Source organism: Drosophila willistoni, unplaced genomic scaffold (assembly GCF_018902025.1).
Source record: "Drosophila willistoni isolate 14030-0811.24 unplaced genomic scaffold, UCI_dwil_1.1 Seg346, whole genome shotgun sequence".
Classification (NCBI taxonomy): Eukaryota; Metazoa; Arthropoda; class Insecta; order Diptera; family Drosophilidae; genus Drosophila; species Drosophila willistoni.
The window spans coordinates 7,501-28,080 of NW_025814296.1; the positions used below are offsets into that span (position 1 = coordinate 7,501).

The following is a 20,580-nucleotide window of genomic DNA, read 5'->3' on the forward strand; positions in this document are numbered from 1 at the left end:
TATGGTATATTATTGGATATATATGTATATTCATAATATTAATAATAATTGAAACACATTGGCTCACATATGTATGAGAAAAACGAAGATGTATAATTTTCTTTTTCAAATCAAATGATACTGAGGAATGTCTAGCATAAAAAATATTAAATTTTAATCTAGAATTGCCTCTTATTAATGATATGAAATGAAAAAATAATTGTGTCATAATATTATTCTTCACTTAAAGTAAAAATTAACAATGGTTTTAATATATTAAATAATATATTTGTGTGTATATACAACCTCAACTCATATGGGACTACCCCCTGAATTTAAGCATATTAATTAGGGGAGGAAAAGAAACTAACAAGGATTTTCTTAGTAGCGGCGAGCGAAAAGAAAATAGTTCAGCACTAAGTCACTTTGTCTTTATGGCAAATGTGAGATGCAGTGTATGGAGCATCAATATTCTAGTATGAGAAATTAATGATTTAAGTCCTTCTTAAATGAGGCCATTTACCCATAGAGGGTGCCAGGCCCGTATAACGTTAATGATTACTAGATGGTGTTTCCAAAGAGTCGTGTTGCTTGATAGTGCAGCACTAAGTGGGTGGTAAACTCCATCTAAAACTAAATATAACCATGAGACCGATAGTAAACAAGTACCGTGAGGGAAAGTTGAAAAGAACTCTGAATAGAGAGTTAAATAGTACGTGAAACTGCTTAGAGGTTAAGCCCGATGAACCTGAATATCCATTATGGAAAATTCATCATTAGAGTTTTAATATTTTAATAATATTATAATAATAGTGTGCATTTTTTCCATATAAGGACATTGTAATCTATTAACATAAACCAAATTTATCATAAAATATGACTTATAGTTTATTTAAATTATTTTGCTTGCATTTTAACATAGAATAAATGTCATTAATTTGATAAAGTGTTGATAGATTTATATGAATACAGTGCGTTAATTTTTCGGAATTATATAATAGCATGATTATCATTGATTTTCTGTGTTTATTATATGCACTTGTATGATTAACAATGCGAAAGATTCAGGATACCTTCGGGACCCGTCTTGAAACACGGACCAAGGAGTCTAACATATGTGCAAGTTATTGGGATATAAACCTAATAGCATAATTAACTTGACTAATAATGGGATTAGTTTTTTAACTATTTATAGATAATTAACACAATCCCGGGGCGTTCTATATAGTTATGTATAATGATATTTATATTATTTATACCTCTAACTGGAACGTACCTTGAGCATATATGCTGTGACCCGAAAGATGGTGAACTATACTTGATCAGGTTGAAGTCAGGGGAAACCCTGATGGAAGACCGAAACAGTTCTGACGTGCAAATCGATTGTCAGAATTGAGTATAGGGGCGAAAGACCAATCGAACCATCTAGTAGCTGGTTCCTTCCGAAGTTTCCCTCAGGATAGCTGGTGCATTTAAATGTTATATAAAATAATCTTATCTGGTAAAGCGAATGATTAGAGGCCTTAGGGTCGAAACGATCTTAACCTATTCTCAAACTTTAAATGGGTAAGAACCTTAACTTTCTTGATATGAAGTTTAAGGTTATGATATATTGTGCCCAGTGGGCCACTTTTGGTAAGCAGAACTGGCGCTGTGGGATGAACCAAACGTAATGTTACGGTGCCCAAATTAACAACTCATACAGAAACCATGAAAGGCGTTGGTTGCTTAAAACAGCAGGACGGTGATCATGGAAGTCGAAATCCGCTAAGGAGTGTGTAACAACTCACCTGCCGAAGCAACTAGCCCTTAAAATGGATGGCGCTTAAGTTGTATACCTATACATTACCGCTAAAGTAGATGATTTATATTATTTATAATATAAATTTTGAAACTTTAGTGAGTAGGAAGGTACAATGGTGTGCTTAGAAGTGTTTGGCGTAAGCCTGCATGGAGCCGCCATTGGTACAGATCTTGGTGGTAGTAGCAAATAATCGAATGAGACCTTGGAGGACTGAAGTGGAGAAGGGTTTCGTGTGAACAGTGGTTGATCACGAGTTAGTCGGTCCTAAGTTCAAGGCGAAAGCCGAAAATTTTCAAGTTTTAAAAATGTCAAATGAAATAATAAATAATAAAACACTTGAATAATTTTGAACGAAAGGGAATACGGTTCCAATTCCGTAACCTGTTGAGTATCCGTTTGTTATTAAATATGGGCCTCGTGCTCATCCTGGCAACAGGAACGACCATAAAGAAGCCGTCGAGAGGTATCGGAAGAGTTTTCTTTTCTGTTTTATAGCCGTACTACCATGGAAGTCTTTCGCAGAGAGATATGGTAGATGGGCTAGAAGAGCATGACATATACTGTTGTGTCGATATTTTCTCCTCGGACCTTGAAAATTTATGGTGGGGATACGCAAACTTCTCAACAGGCCGTACCAATATCCGCAGCTGGTCTCCAAGGTGAAGAGTCTCTAGTCGATAGAATAATGTAGGTAAGGGAAGTCGGCAAATTAGATCCGTAACTTCGGGATAAGGATTGGCTCTGAAGATTGAGATAGTCGGGCTTGATTGGGAAACAATAACATGGTTTATGTGCTCGTTCTGGGTAAATAGAGTTTCTATCATTTATGATAGTTATTTGTTCCCCGGATAGTTAGTTACGTAGCCAATTGTGGAACTTTCTTGCTAAAATTTTTAAGAATACTAATTTTTAATTAGTTCTTTTAAATTATAACGATTATCAATTAACAATCAATTCAGAACTGGCACGGACTTGGGGAATCCGACTGTCTAATTAAAACAAAGCATTGTGATGGCCCTAGCGGGTGTTGACACAATGTGATTTCTGCCCAGTGCTCTGAATGTCAAAGTGAAGAAATTCAAGTAAGCGCGGGTCAACGGCGGGAGTAACTATGACTCTCTTAAGGTAGCCAAATGCCTCGTCATCTAATTAGTGACGCGCATGAATGGATTAACGAGATTCCTACTGTCCCTATCTACTCAGTCTTGTTTGGACTGTCGTTGCGTGCGGTTGTGTCGCGGTCGTTTGATTTACGAATCTTGAACGCAAAACAGATTGCATAAGTGCAAAACAGAGACACCGATTGAAACGGTGAAGTGCTCACTTGTCGTAAACAAGTGGATTAGTGTGCCAAGCAACGGTAACTTGTTTACCAGTTGAGACTGTGCGTGTGAGTGACAGTGCGAGTGTGTGTGTGAGCACGTGCTCAAGTACAGTGGACACTCGAGAAGAGTGCTAGTACAGTGCGCCCTCGCTAAAAGGGCCAAGTGCGGTTTTCGGCGTGCGTGATCGGACTCGTGCGTGAGCCGATTGTTCGTGCGTGAGCCGATAGTTCGTGCGTGACACGAAAAAATTTTTTCGAATTTTTTCGTGACACGAACTATTCGTGTAGAGACGTTGTCATGGACGGATCCATGAAACGCAGTGGAAGCACCATCAGCGTGATGAGCGCTTCCAGCGTTGTTGAAAGCGCCCGCAGCGCTACGTCGTGTGTTGAGTCGGCCGCGGAGTCGATGAATGTCACTGGTAGTGACACCGTTGATGAGTCGGGCGCCGAGATGACGGTCGTCGTCGGTAAGCGGGAGAAGAAGGCGCGGAAAGCGAAGGCTCGCTCGGCTCGTTCGTCGCCGGTGCTGGAGCAAGTCGCCCCCGTCGCGAAAAAGCCGCATCTGGACAGCGTGTCCATGCCCGCCCCCGCCGCGCCCCCCGTGAAGCCAGCCAAACGTAAGGCTGCCGCCGCTGCTGCTTCTCCTGAAGCTGTCGAAAGTCCAGCCGCTGGACCAGCCGATATGGAGATACCGCGAAGCGGAGCGTGGCGAATTGTCGCCGGTGGCTCGTCTGCGATTCTCGCAGAGATTGGCGCCTCAGGGCAAGCCATTAGAAATGCCATGATTGGCATGGAGCCAGTAGCTGCATCGCAGCTATCGTCTGCTATCAGACGCTTGGAGGAGTTGGCGACATCGCTGACCCTCAGGAACGCTCTGTTGGAAGCGGCAGCGAGCAAACCTGCTGCACAGCCGCCCACCACCCCTGTTGCTGCGCATATTGCTGCGTACAATGCTGCCTTCCCCGCGGTCACCGCCAGAGCTGCTGCCGTTGTCCCCGTCCCCGGAGTGCCGGTCGCCGCGCCACGGATCAGCAAGCCAGCTGAGACGTGGTCCGCGGTGGTCACGAGTCGGGACCCGAACGTGTCCAGCAAGCAAGTGGCCGAGCGGGTGATGAAGGAGGTCGCACCGACGCTGGGAGTGCGTGTACATGAAGTACGCGAACTCAGGAGCGGAGGCGCTGTCATTCGCACGCCGTCGGTTGTCGAAATACAGCGGGTGGTAGCGAATAAGAAGTTCGCAGAAGTTGGACTGAATGTTCAACAGAAGAAGGCGGCAAGACCTTCCCTGAAGGTGATGGAGGTTGACACCAAACTCACCCCGGAGGTCTTCATGCAGCAGTTGTATGAAAACAATTTCAAAGAGATGACGGTGGAGTCCTTTAAAAAGGCAGTACACATGGTGTCAAAGCCATGGGTCGCGCAAGAAGGCAAGAGAGTGAACGTCTCCATCGAGGTAGACGACTCGATTGCGTCCTTGCTGGAAGGCCGTGAGAGGTTCTACATTCAGTGGTTCAGCTACAGGTTCCGCTGGATCGTAAGGACCCACGTATGCCACAGATGCGCAGGCTACGACCATAAGGTGGCCCAGTGTGGTGCAACAGAGGCGACATGCTTCCGATGTGGTCAGAAGGGCCACAAGATCTGGAAGTGCGAAAATCCGGTGGACTGCCGGAATTGTCGCTTTAATGGAAGGCCATCGGGGCATTTAATGCTCTCGTTGGACTGTCCAATGTTCGCTGCGAAGGAGGCAAGGTTTGCTGCTAATCATTAACCATGTTTAGCTTCATCCAAGCCAATTGTGGTCGGGGTCGCGTTGCGTGCATCGATATCGGTGTGCGTATGCGTGGTTTCGGCCACTCCTTTGCGTTGCTGCAGGAGCCCCACACAGACTTGGATGGCCGAATAATTGGATTCCCAGCCGGGATGAAAATTTTCGGTAGTCGAATCTTCGAGGGACACCGAAGGAACTCTGCCGTCATCATCGACGATCCAGATGCCATCTGCCTACCGGTCGAGTCGCTAATCACCGAGGCTGGAGTATGCGTGAGGGTCACGGGTAAATTTGGCTCTATTTACCTGACCTCACTTTACTGCCATGCACATGCTGAGTTGATGGGCGCTTTCCAGTACATGGATGCCATACTGCTACTGGCGAGCAGTACTCCGGTCATCCTCTGCCTAGATGCGAACGCTGTATCCCCGATGTGGTTCTGTAAACGCTACGATAGCTATCGTGGCCAGCCGAACTACAGACGGGGTGAGCAGCTAGAGGATTGGATTCTCGCAAGCCGAGCCGGAGTCGTCAACAGATTCAGCGAGGTGTACACGTTCGATAATCGCCGTGGACAGAGCGATATTGACGTAACAATCGTTAGCGAAGCAGCGTCTGCGTGGGCCGCGTATGACTGGAGTGTGGACGAGTGGGAGATGAGCGACCACAACATTATCACTGTTGTGGTGACGCCTTCCCCAGACACAGTTGAGAGCATATATGCTCCTGTGCCGTCCTGGAAGCTCAGGAATGCTAACTGGCGGTTGTTCGACTCTGAACTGGTAGAGGAAATTCGGGAGCACCTTCCGTTGGAGCACATCAGGATGTCGCCGTTGGACTCCTCGGTGTCTGCGCTACGCCTTGCCGTACAGTCTACGTGCGACAGGGTGCTAGGTCGCAGAACGTCGCGAGCCGCTGGAAAGGTGAAGTGGTGGTCCACTGAGCTGAGTACAAAACGTCATGAAGTCAGGAGACTTAGGCGGAGGCTCCAGGATGCTAGGCGCAGAGGGAACGAATCTGCGCAGTTTCTTGCAACTCATCTGCGGACGGCGGTCCGCGAGTTCAAGAAGCTCATCCTGAAGACGAAGGAGGACCATTGGCGGAACTTCGTTGGAGACCACAGAGATGACCCATGGGGGCATGCGTACAAGATTTGCCGAGGACGAAAGCGGTCCACAGAGTTGGGATGCCTTCGCGAGGATGGCAGGCCGGTCGTAACCTGGCACGACTGCGCGAGTCTCCTCCTCCGTAACTTCTTCCCAGTTGCGGCAGCGAGTGACGACATTGTCATTCCAAGCGGAGCTACACCGGTTCTCGAAGCCTTCGAGATCGGAGTATGCGTCGCCCGGTTGAAGAGCAGGCGCTCTCCCGGATTGGACGGCATCACAGGTGGTATCTGCAAGGCAGTATGGCGTGCTATCCCCGAGCACATAACAGCGTTGTTATCTCGCTGTGTGGCAGAGGGATATTTTCCCCTTGAGTGGAAATGCCCGAGAGTAGTGGCGCTCCTCAAGGGCCCCGATAAGGAAAGGAGTGATCCAGCTTCCTATCGGGGCATCTGCCTGCTGCCAGTGTTTGGCAAGGTGCTAGAGGGGATCATGGTGAATCGGATGAAAGAGGTGCTTCCGGAAGGAAATAGATGGCAATTCGGCTTTCGACCTGGACGCTGTGTTGAGGATGCCTGGCACCACGTAAAGGCCAGCGTTGCCGCCAGCCAGGCGGTATACGTGTTGGGTCTTTTCGTGGATTTCAAGGGTGCCTTCGACAACGTTGAGTGGAGCGCTGTGATGCGCCGCTTGATCGACGCGGGATGCCAGGAAGCCAGCTTATGGAGAAGCTTCTTCAGTGGCAGAAAAGCGAGGATGACCAGCAGATTCGGAGAGGTTGACGTGGAGGTCACTCGAGGATGTCCGCAGGGATCCATCAGTGGACCATTTATTTGGAACACTATGATGGATGTGCTGCTCCAACGTTTGGAGCCCCTGTGTGTATTCAGTGCGTATGCAGACGATCTGCTGGTCCTCGTCGAGGGAAGGTCGAGAGCCGAGCTGGAACGTCGTGGAAAGGAGCTGATGTCCGTCGTGGGAGCCTGGGGAGCTGAAGTCGGAGTTTCGATTTCGACCAGCAAGACGGCAATGATGTTACTTAAAGGGAGATTGGCCGCTTCTAGGTCACCCTTTGTAGAGTTTGCAGGAGCAGGCCTACGGTATGTAACTCAATACCGATACCTGGGCATCACAGTCGGCGAGCGGCTTAGTTTTCAGCCGCACATCGCAGGATTACGCGGTAAGTTGGCTGGAGTCAGTGGTGCACTCAGTCGCGTTCTGAGGGTTGACTGGGGTCTCAGTCCCCGATCCAGACGCACTGTGTATGCTGGACTCATGGTGCCTTGTGCGCTATTTGGTGCCTCAGTGTGGTATTCCGCGGTTAAGAGTACGATGGTCGCCAGGAGGCACCTCTGCTCTTGCCAGAGAGTCATGCTCTTGGGATGCCTGCCGGTATGCCGTACAGTGTCCACTGTGGCACTGCAGGTGCTTGCTGGAGCCCCCCCCTTGGACTTGGTTGCCAGGCAACTGGCGATTAGGTACAAGGTGAAGCATTCCCACCCGTTGGAGGAAGGCGATTGGCTGTTCGGTCTGGATGTGGCAAATCTGGATCGGAAGCAGATGAAGGCGATGCTGGATGAACGTATGTGCTGCGAGTGGCAACGCAGGTGGGATGACGATGAGCACGGTCGACCGACTCATGAGTTTATCCCGGACGCATGCTTCGTCTTCAGCCGGAAGGACTTTGGTTTTGGACTTCACGCTGGATTCTTGCTGACTGGCCATGGATCGCTGAATGCATTCCTGTATGAGAGAAGTCTGAGTAGGACGCCCACATGTCAATGTGGTGCGCTTTGCGAAGACTGGCAGCACGTGCTAGTGGCTTGCCCACTCTACACAGATTTGCGAGACCTCGATGGACTTGGTGTTAGAAGGGAGGATACCCGTTGGGACTTTTCCCGGGTCCTGGACACACCGGAGCAGCTCCAGATGTTGGAATTGTTTGCGCGAGCGGCATTTAAAAGGCGGCGACGAATGACACAGGATCAACCAGTGCCGGGTCGGACGGGCCAAAACTGGTAGCAGTAGCTCACACACACTGCAAAGCCGTACCAGAGCGCTTTAATCTGGCAGATGAACCCCCATCGGGGTGACTCGGGGATGATCCATTCCTTGTTCAGGTGAACAAAAATGGCTAGTAGTTTCGACTACGAACAGCCCGCCAAAGCTGCAAATCTGGTAGACGAACCCCATGAGGGGGGAGTTGAGGATGATCCATTCCATGTTCGTGTTGAACAAAAATGGCTAGTAGTCTCTGACTGCGAACATCCCGCCAAAGCTGCAATCTGGTAGACGAACCCCATGAGGGGGGAGTTGAGGATGATCCATTCCATGTTCGTGTTGAACTAAAATGGCTAGTAGTTTCGACTGCGAACAGCCCGCCAAAGCTGAAAATCTGGTAGACGAACCCCATGAGGGGCGAGTCGGGGATGATCCATTTCCTGTTCGTGCTGAACAGAAATGGCTAGTAGTTTCGACTGCGAACAGCCCGCCAAAGCTGCAAATCTGGTAGACAAACCCCATGAGGGCGAGTCGGGGATGATCCATTCCATGTTCGTGTTGAACTAAAATGGCTAGTAGTCTCTGACTGCGAACAGCCCGCCAGAGCTGCAATCTGGTAGACGAACCCTAGTTGGGGGGAGTCGAGGACGATCCATTCCGTGTTGTCGAGGACACATATGGCTAGTAGTTTCGACTGCGAACAGCCGACCGAAGCTGTGATTCGGTACTACGGGATGGGCTAGTGGCCCAAGGCTAGCCCAATTAGTGGTTGGCCCCCTTGTGGGAGATCGTAGTGGCTGTGGTTTAATACCCAAATGCGGGGAGAGTCATTGGACTCAGCGTGGAGTTGCGTTACACAACCGGGTGCTGTACCCATAGACCAGCAGAGGTTTTAGATGGGCCTCGCTCCCTACCCAGGGGGAGTGTCATGTCCGACAGCATGGCATTCAATAGGCACTGACGAGACGCTGCAATAGCAGTATCTCCGAAGGGCGTTGGTTGACGCATTGTTTTGACCCGCTGTACTATATGTCACAAGCGTGGCATATTAGAGTACCGTGGTTGTAAACCCTATTAATGGGTACACGTCACGTTAAATAAACTCGACTTCATGTCCCTATCTACTACTACTGGGAAGCTTGGGCCTGATGATCGCAGAAGGGGCCTGGATGTACCGTAATTCATAAGTCGTGATTCAGGTCAAGTCGACTCGAAACCTCCAAGTGGTGCTTCCTGGGTGCTGTTGGAATTTTTTCAGCAGTAGCCGATTCGAGCGGCGAGGTTTACCCATTTCCTGTTTGGCGGTGACGAAAATGGTTAGTAGTTTCGACTGCGAACAGCCGACCGGAACTGTGATTCGGTACTACGGGATGGGCTAGTTTGCCCACTAGCCCTTTGTGGTTGGACCCCTTGTGGGAGATCGTAGTGGCTGTGGTTTATACCCAAATGCGGGGATGAGTTTAACTCAAATGTGGAGTTGCAAACAACCGGGTGCTGCACCCAAAGACCAGCAGAGGTTTTAGGTCGGCCTCGCCTCTCCCAAGAGGGAATGTCATGTCCGACCAACATGGCATTCAACTGGCACTGGAGAGAAACTGCAAAAGCAGTTCTCAAATGGGCGTTTGGCGACGCATTGTATCGTCACGTGTACTATTTGTCACAATTGTGGCTTATTCGAGTGCCGTGGTAGTTAAACCCTATTAATGGGTACACGCCACGTAAAACAAAATAAGACTTCATGTCCCTATCTACTATCTAGCGAAACCACAGCCAAGGGAACGGGCTTGGAATAATTAGCGGGGAAAGAAGACCCTTTTGAGCTTGACTCTAATCTGGCAGTGTAAGGAGACATAAGAGGAGTAGAATAAGTGGGAGATATTATTCCTTGTGTTTGATATCGCCAATGAAATACCACTACTCTTATTGTTTCCTTACTTACTTGATTAAATGGAACGTGTATCATTTCCTAGCCATTATACGGATATATTTATTATATCTTATGGTATTGGGTTTTGATGCAAGCTTCTTGATCAAAGTATCACGAGTTTGTTATATAATCGCAAACAAATTCTTTAATGAGAGAGTGCATTTATGTATTTTTAATTTGAAATATTTGGTATAACTCCAATTACTCAGGTATGATCCAATTCAAGGACATTGCCAGGTAGGGAGTTTGACTGGGGCGGTACATCTCTCAAATAATAACGGAGGTGTCCCAAGGCCAGCTCAGTGCGGACAGAAACCACACATAGAGCAAAAGGGCAAATGCTGACTTGATCTCGGTGTTCAGTACACACAGGGACAGCAAAAGCTCGGCCTATCGATCCTTTTGGTTTAAAGAGTTTTTAACAAGAGGTGTCAGAAAAGTTACCATAGGGATAACTGGCTTGTGGCGGCCAAGCGTTCATAGCGACGTCGCTTTTTGATCCTTCGATGTCGGCTCTTCCTATCATTGTGAAGCAAAATTCACCAACGTTGGATTGTTCACCCATGCAAGGGAACGTGAGCTGGGTTTAGACCGTCGTGAGACAGGTTAGTTTTACCCTACTAATGACAAAACGTTGTTGCGACAGCATTCCTGCGTAGTACGAGAGGAACCGCAGGTACGGACCAATGGCACAATACTTGTTCGAGCGAACAGTGGTATGACGCTACGTCCGTTGGATTATGCCTGAACGCCTCTAAGGTCGTATCCGTGCTGGACTGCAATGATAAATAAGGGGCAATTTGCATTGTATGGCTTCTAAACCATTAAAAGTTTATTTTATAAACGACAATGGATGTGATGCCAATGTTATTTGTAACATAGTAAATTGGGAGGATCTTCGATCACCTGATGCCGCGCTAGTTACTTATTAAAACATTATTTAATACAATGACAAAGCCTAGAATCAATTGTAAACGACTTTTCTAACAGGCAAGGTGTTGTAAGTGGTTGAGCAGCTGCCATACTGCGATCCACTGAAGCTTATCCTTTGCTTGATGATTCGATTTTTTTAAATTGCTGATGTACTATTATTATATGGAAGAGTATTTCATATAATAATAAGTCCATTTCTATCCTCTTTTTTTTTTAGGTAGCCAAATGTATCGTCATTTCTTTAGTGACGCAATGAATGTACTTTAAGAGATTCCTACTCTTCATGTTTAAATGGGTGAAAAAAAAGTTATATATATATAAGTTAAAAGAACGAATACGGCGTTTCAAACTGTGTTCGTCATAATGTAGCCAAATGAATCGTCATTTATTTAGTGACGCAATATATATATTTAAAGAGATTCCTACTGTACCTATTAAAAGGTCAAAAGAAAAAAATGTTATATGTATATAACTTTAATAAATGAAAACGGCGGTGCCAACTGTCATCTTCATAATGTTGCCAAATGAATTGTCATTTATTCAGAGACACAATAAATATATTTAAAGAAACTCCTACTGTCCATATTGAAAGGTGGAAAAATAATGTTATATGTATATAACTTAAAAGAACGAAAACGGCGGTTTCAACTGTGATCGTCATAATGTAGCCAAATGAATCGTCATTTATTTAGTGACGCAATATATATATTTAAAGAGATTCCTACTGTACCTATTAAAAGGTCAAAAGAAAAAAATGTTATATGTATATAACTTTAATAAATGAAAACGGCGGTGCAAACTGTCATCTTCATAATGTTGCCAAATGAATTGTCATTTATTCAGAGACACAATAAATATATTTAAAGAAACTCCTACTGTCCATACTGAAAGGTGGAAAAATAATGTTATATGTATATAACTTAAAAGAACGAAAACGGCGGTTCCAGTTGTGATCGTCATAATGTAGCCAAATGAATCGTCATTTATTTAGTGACGCAATATATATATTTAAAGAGATTCCTACTGTACCTATTAAAAGGTCAATAGAAAAAAATGTTATATGTATATAACTTTAATAAATGAAAACGGCGGTGCCAACTGTCATCTTCATAATTTATATGAAAAAACAAAAAATTTACTCAACATTTAAAATTTTTCATATCATATGAAAAAATATATCATAACGTATGGGATTTATTTAATTTCGCCCATTCATATGAAAAAAAAAAAATTTACTCAACATTAAAATTTTTCATATCATATGAAAATATATCATAACGTATGGGATTTATTTAATATCGCCCATATATATGAAAAAAAAAAAAAATTTACTCAACATTCAAAATTTCTCATATCATATGAAAATATATCATAACGTATGCGATTTATTTAATATCGCCCATTTATATGAAAAAAAAAAATTTACTTAACATTTAAAATTTTTCATATCATATGAAAATATATATCATAACGTATGCGATTTATTTAATTTCGCCCATTTATATGAAAAAAAAAAAATTTACTCAACATTTAAAATTTTTCATATCATATGAAAATATATCATAACGTATGGGATTTATTTAATATCGCCCATATATATGAAAAAAAAAAATTTACTCAACATTTAAAATTTTTCATATCATATGAAAATATATCATAACGTATGGGATTTATTTAATATCGACCACATATATGAAAAAAAATTTACTAAAAACTAAAAATATTAATATCGCCCATTTATCGTATGGAAACATCCATATCATATGGGAATATGCATATCACACACAAATGTTTTATACTTTGGTGATTTCTTAAAAACGCCCATTTATTGTATGGGGAAAAAATGTTAATTTATTATTGAGTGGTACTTTCAAACATAAATGGTCAATTTCGAGAGTATGTGGCACAAAACCTACTTAGGTGGTGTGATGTCGAGCATGGTCAGTCATATGTAATATTGGTAAAATTCTTAAATACATATGTCTTATGCATTTATAATCGGCAATGTCTATTTATTTATTTATTATAATGAAATTTAATGGTATTTATAAAAATACATATGAAAATTTATTGTTGAGTGGTACCTTCAAACATAAATGGTCAATTTCGAGAGTATGTGGCACAAAACCTACTTAGGTGGTGTGATGTCGAGCATGGTCAGTCATATGTAATATTGGGAAAATTCTTAAATACATATGTCTTATGCATTTTTAATCGGCAATGTCTATTTATTTATTTATTATAATGAAATATGATGGTATTTATAAAAATACATATGAAAATTTATTGTTGAGTGGTACCTTCATATATAAATGGTCCATTTCGAGAGTATGTGGCACAAAACCTACTTAGGTGGTGTGATGTCGAGCATGGTCAGTCATATGTAATATTGGTAAAATTCTTAAATACATATGTCTCATGCATTTATAATCGGCAATGTCTATTTATTTATTTATTATAATGAAATTTGATGGTATTTATAAAAATACATATGAAAATTTATTGTTGAGTGGTACCTTCAAACATAAATGGTCAATTTCGAGCCAGTCATATGTAATATCGGTAGATTTCTCAAATACATATGTCTTATGCATTTATAATCGGCAATGTCTATTTATTTATTTATTATAATGAAATTTGATGGTATTTATAAAAATACATATGTAAATTTATTCGAGATTTCGAGAGTATGTGGCACAAAACCTACTCATGATGAACAGTGGTTGTTCAGTCATGTTGAAGGCTGCTCTACTTCAACGTTAATATGTCAAATGCAAAAGATAATGAAAAAGCCTACCAAGGTATTCTAAGGTGTATGATGAAACGATCTTAGGATCGTTCTCTCTGCTGAAGTTTATTCACTGGTTATATTTGGATTTATCGTTAATACTTGAGTAAAGATTATGGGCATTAAATTAGTTCTTAGTTTAATTGTTCATAATCTTTAACCTTTTATATAAGAAGAGTCAATAAGTATGCATCATAAATCTTGTTATGTTTTGCAACATAAATAATATGTCACTTATATAGAGCAAAAATTTTTCCATTATTAAAATCAAATTATTATTATTGAATTAATTTCTTATAATTATAAAACACTCATCTCACTTAATGTGAATGATGGTTTTACTTGATATATAATTTCACGCATTAAATGTCAAATTCAAGTTAAATTTTAAATTTAATATCAAAATACAAATGTTTATTTTCTTTTGAAATGAGCAAAATTAAAGCAAATGTGATTATATATTTTGTAAGTGTAAAAATAAAGATATTTTTGAACAAATTTATTAAATATATTCAATTAATGAAAAACGAAAATGAACGCTATTAAATTATGGCCGTATTCGTAGAATGTTACCACAAATAATATATGTATTTTAGTTTATTTTATTCAAAAGTATATCATATTGTCAAGTATCTTTAAATATTTAAAAATATGTGTTTGTTAAAAATCATAAAACTTATCGTTATTTTAACAACACATTTAATAAATAACATTATTCTGGTTGATCCTGCCAGTAGTTATATGCTTGTCTCAAAGATTAAGCCATGCATGTCTAAGTACACACGAATTAAAAGTGAAACCGCAAAAGGCTCATTATATCAGTTATGGTTCCTTAGATCGTTAACAGTTACTTGGATAACTGTGGTAATTCTAGAGCTAATACATGCAATTAAAACACGGACCTTCTGGGACGTGTGCTTTTATTAGACTAAAACCAAGCGATCAATTGATCGTTATATTGGTTGAACTCTAGATAACATGCAGATCGTATGGTCTTGTACCGACGACAGATCTTTCAAATGTCTGCCCTATCAACTTTTGATGGTAGTATCTAGGACTACCATGGTTGCAACGGGTAACGGGGAATCAGGGTTCGATTCCGGAGAGGGAGCCTGAGAAACGGCTACCACATCTAAGGAAGGCAGCAGGCGCGTAAATTACCCACTCCCAGCTCGGGGAGGTAGTGACGAAAAATAACAATACAGGACTCATATCCGAGGCCCTGTAATTGGAATGAGTACACTTTAAATCCTTTAACAAGGACCAATTGGAGGGCAAGTCTGGTGCCAGCAGCCGCGGTAATTCCAGCTCCAATAGCGTATATTAAAGTTGTTGCGGTTAAAACGTTCGTAGTTGAACTTGTGCTTCATACGGGTAGTACAACATACATTTGTAGTTAGTACTATACCTTTATGTATGTAAGCGTATTATCAATATCAACGCTCTCGAGGAAGACGGACGTGTTTTTTTTAAGCTCCCGCGTTTTAACTGATTTTATAATTTTTTTTATTTTGTGTTATCGGCATCGCGATCGAAAATTATAATTATAATATTAAATCTAACTTGCACCATATCACTCGTTTGCGTTTTTGTGTGTTTGTGTTAATAATTTTTAACAACCTTAATTCTGTTAAAACCTTTGTTGGTTTTTTTCTTTTCTTTCTCTCTTTCCCACCTTTTTTTCTTTATTGTACATCACAAGCAACGCTCATTTGTTGTTGTCTTGAAATTTCTGTGAGTTCTTGTTGCAGTGTTTTTGTTTTTGTGATTTCTAGCTCCCGCGCTCGCGCTCTTTAACTTATTTTTTTTTTCTCTCGTTTTCGTTTCACTTGTCGCCGTTATTTGCGCTCATACTGCAGTCTGTTGTGTGTCTGTAATTTAGACTCTATAGTGCTCTCTTTATCTTTTAACCCTTGTGCACCCCCAATATCTCGCTTTCTTATTATTTCTGGACCTCAGAGTGAGTTATATATTTTAATACCAATACATATCTCATTTTTATTTGTGTGGTTACTAATTCATCTAATTAACTCATAATGCCTGTCTGTTCGGTTAAAAATTGTTTGCAGCCCGCCCCACCCCTGAATAGTTTTATTTACTGTTGGTTGTGTAAAACTACAGTACATGTTAAGTGCGCCGGCTTTACATGCAGGGTAAAGGATCTTTTAGATCAAAAAAAGGGTCTCAAATGGGGATGTGAGTCATGCCGTATCGTGGAAGATGAAATGGAACTTTTCATGCGGCAAACAAAGGATAACCTGATGAGTCTGTCCGCCAGTTTTCTTAAACTCTCGCAAGAGTTTAAAGCTGTCGAGTCTCAGTTTAGTAGTTTAACGCTACTGACTGAGTCTCGAAAGCGTAAGAAGGCAGGAGAACAGACTTCTGATTTGTCCTTGTGTTTGCCGGTCTCCACATCTATATCGGTTCCGACGCCTTCTCAACCAATGCAAACTCCAATTCCGCAGACGATGTCTGTAGTGTCCGTTTTGTCTGGGCAAGAATCTACACCCATGGATTTTGCCGATAGGGATTCTAGTGATAGTAGTGCCGGAATGCCACTTGTTGCAACTGATGCTACAATTAATGCGGTAGCTGATGCAATACCTGCAATGCCGAAACCATTGGTGGGAGTGCCACCTAAAAAACACATTTTTGTTTTTTGAATTCGATTTCTAATACGTCTGGCAGATTTCTGGATCTGATTTTTACTTCTGATCCTAGCTTTTGTGAAGTATCTAGAACTAGTCCAATGGTGTTACCAGAGGATAGTTATCATCCAACTTTAGAGTTATCTATTGAGTTTCCCAGCCGCAAGCCCATCTCCGAGTGTGATCCTACGGTAAGCACCCGATGTTTTCGGAAGACTGACTTTGTCGCACTAAACAATGCCTTTCTTAATACCGATTGGACTAATTTATACACTTGTACGGATATGAATTCCGCCATTTCTTTATTTTATACCACTGTTGACTCGATCTTTAATGACTGTGTACCCCTAGTGTCTCCTGTGGTGACGCAAAAATCACCATGGTTTACGCGGGGGCTGTCAAAACTGAAGAATCTTAAGTCTAGGTATTACAAAAAATATAAAGTCACGGGTCTATCATCGGATCTGTCTCGTTACTTGGTTGCTAAATCGAATTTTATTGTTTCTAATTCTAAATGCTATAATAATTACTTACAACGTTGCAAGTTGCAATTCTCCGAAATCCTAAAGAGTTCTATAGTTTCGTTAACTCAAAGCGAAATTCTGTCTCCCTTCCATCGTTTGCAGTTTTAATAATGATTCGGCCTCTTCTGATCAATCTATTTCTAATTTATTTGCTAACTTCTTCTCGACTACGTACATATCTACTAAGTACAACTCTAGCCAGATATATCCATATCCTATAACGAAATCCAACTGTATTCTTAATCCTATTATAACGCAAAGTTCGGTAGCTAAAGAACTAATGACGATTAAGCCGGTATACTCACCGGGCCCAGACGGTATTCCCGCTTGTGTCCTGAGGTTCTGTGCGGAGTCATTGTGCTCGCCTTTACTTAAGCTTTTTGAGTTGTCCGTTACACTGTCCGAGTTTCCAACTATATGGAAGGATTCGTTCATTTTACCTCTTCACAAATGTGGCAATAAATCCGACGTCACTAATTACAGAGGAATTTCTAAATTGTCAGCGATACCTAAACTGTTTGAGAAAATTATGACGTCTCAAATACAGCATTTATGTAAATCTATTTTTTCGCCATACCAGCATGGGTTTGTCAAGAATAGGTCTACCACAACTAACCTTTTACAGTTTACATCTTTTGTAATCCAAGGTTTTAAGAAACAAAAGCAAACTGATGTTATATATACGGATTTCAGTAAGGCTTTCGATTCGGTAAACCATGCCTTACTATTACATAAGCTGAATTTAGTTGGCTTTCCGGATGCTCTGCTTGCTTGGATTTTACAATATCTAAGCAATAGGAGGCAGAGGGTTCTTTTTAGGTCCTCTCTTTCTAAGATCATTTGTGTTGAATCGGGAGTCCCACAGGGCAGTCACCTTGGCCCATTATTATTTACCATTTTTATTAATGATCTCCCCACCGTTCTTTTAAATTCCAGAGTTCTTATGTATGCCGATGATGTAAAAATCGCTAATCGCATCGTAGACTCTTTCTCATGTCATACCTTGCAAGCTGACCTGAATGCTTTTCAGGGGTGGTGTAGGACTAACTTGTTATCTCTAAACTGTTCTAAGTGCAAAGTTATGTCTTTTTATAGAGGTTCTCCCCAATTAACGAGTTACTTTTCAAATAATTTCCCGTTAGAAAAAATTAATAATACTTCCTTGGTTGTAAAAGATTTGGGGATCTTAATCGACCACAAACTTAGTTTTAATCAGCATATATCGACTACTGTTAGTAGGCTAAGAGTGTTCTTGGCTTTATGAAGCGCTGGTCGAAGGAGTTCAAGGATCCATATATTACCAAAATACTTTTTACTTCTTTAGTCCGCCCCATATTAGAATATGGATCTTGTGTTTGGTCTCCTCAATATGAGTTTTATCAAAACAAATTAGAATCTGTACAAAAACAGTTTTTACTCTTTGCCCTTCGTGATTTGCGCTGGGATCCAACTGTACAACTTCCATCTTATTCTAGTCGACTTCAGTTAATTAACCTTCCTTCTTTAACTAATCGTAGAACAATGCTTGGTGTAACTTTTCTTTACAAACTTTTGAATGGTGAGATTGACTCTTCCGAGCTGTTGAGCCAAATTAACATTTCTGTTCCATCTAGAAGGACCCGCAATTTCACACCGCTTATACTTCCCACTTGCACAACTAACTATTCTCTGCATGAACCTTTTCGTATACTATGTAGTGACTACAACAGACTTTGGCACGTTATCGGTTCCGAAACATCGCTTCCGGGTATTAAAACTGCGATCTTGTCATTCCTCGCTCGTAATTAGTTGTAATCATCTTTATTTATACCTATCCTGTTTTCTTTTTATATGTAACCTATTATCTCATTACATTTAATATTTTCTATTTCTTTAGTTTAATTTATGTTTATATATGTAATACGCCTATGCCCTTAGGTCGGAGTGGGTAGAGGTTGTAACATTAACTTTACTTAGGGTCATTCGTAACAGGCCCGGGCCTGGTGTCATATGGGCCACTTGTTCGTACTGAGCGTTGTACGACTACGTCTATATATCGGTGGAGTTCTTATATGTAATTAAGTACTTGTGCTTTTTTATATATTCCTCCTATTTAAAAACCTACATTAGTGCTCTTAATCGAGTGTTTTTGTGGGCCGGTACAATTACTTTGAACAAATTAGAGTGCTTAAAGCAGGCTTCAAATGCCTGAATATTCTGTGCATGGGATAATGAAATAAGACCTCTGTTCTGCTTTCATTGGTTTTCAGATCAAGAGGTAATGATTAATAGAAGCAGTTTGGGGGCATTAGTATTACGACGCGAGAGGTGAAATTCTTGGACCGTCGTAAGACTAACTTAAGCGAAAGCATTTGCCAAAGATGTTTTCATTAATCAAGAACGAAAGTTAGAGATTCGAAGGCGATCAGATACCGCCCTAGTTCTAACCATAAACGATGCCAGCTAGCAATTGGGTGTAGCTACTTTTATGGCTCTCTCAGTCGCTTCCCGGGAAACCAAAGCTTTTGGGCTCCGGGGAAGTATGGTTGCAAAGCTGAAACTTGAAGGAATTGACGGAAGGGCACCACCAGGAGTGGAGCCTGCGGCTTAATTTGACTCAACACGGGAAAACTTACCAGGTCCGAACATAAGTGTGTAAGACAGATTGATAGCTCTTTCTCGAATCTATGGGTGGTGGTGCATGGCCGTTCTTAGTTCGTGGAGTGATTTGTCTGGTTAATTCCGATAACGAACGAGACTCAAATATATTAAATAGATATCTTCAGGATTATGGTGTTGAAGCTTATATTGCCTTCATTCATGGTAGCAGTAAAATGTTTATTGTGTTTGAATGTGTTTATATAAGTGGAGCCGTACCTGTTGGTTTGTCCCATTATAAGGACACTAGCTTCTTAAATGGACAAATTGCGTCTAGCAATAATGAGATTGAGCAATAACAGGTCTGTGATGCCCTTAGATGTCCTGGGCTGCACGCGCGCTACAATGAAAGTATCAACGTGTATTTCCTAGACCGAGAGGTCCGGGTAAACCGCTGAACCACTTTCATGCTTGGGATTGTGAACTGAAACTGTTCACATGAACTTGGAATTCCTAGTAAGTGTGAGTCATTAACTCGCATTGATTACGTCCCTGCCCTTTGTGCACACCGCCCGTCGCTACTACCGATTGAATTATTTAGTGAGGTCTCCGGACGTGATCACTGTGACGCCTTGCGTGTTACGGTTGTTTCGCAAAAGTTGACCGAACTTGATTATTTAGAGGAAGTAAAAGTCGTAACAAGGTTTTCGTAGGTGAACCTGCGGAAGGATCATTATTGTATTTTCCAACCGTTATTAAAATAAATAAATACCAAATTAATATAAAGATATATAAAATGAAAATGAAATTGAAGATGAGAGCATAAAATGAAAATGAAATTGATTATTATTATTATTAAATCTGATCAGGGGAAGTTGATTTAATACAATATTTGATTTGAAAAATTAAATTAAATTAAATTAAATTAAATTTAAATAAAGTAAAATGAGTATAAATATATAACAATTGACGGTAGAAAAAAATATATTAACTCTTCTTAAATTATGTATTCCGATCGGAGATTGAAAATGATTTTTGTATATCTTTATTTATCTGCGTGTATATGTACCATAATATACAGGCGTTGCGTAATGTATTGGCCATTGTTGGTTTGGGCATACATTGGTTAAAGCAACATCCCAAATGTACAATGTTGTACCTGCATTTAAGGTTAACGTTTTACATAAATTGATAG

At 41.4% G+C, this 20,580-nt stretch overlaps 1 pseudogene; it reads left to right on the plus strand.

Moving 5' to 3' along the window:
* The first annotated feature begins 281 nt into the window (after positions 1-281).
* LOC124461327 lies at positions 282-3,028 on the plus strand (annotated as a pseudogene).
* The last annotated feature ends 17,552 nt before the right edge of the window (positions 3,029-20,580 follow it).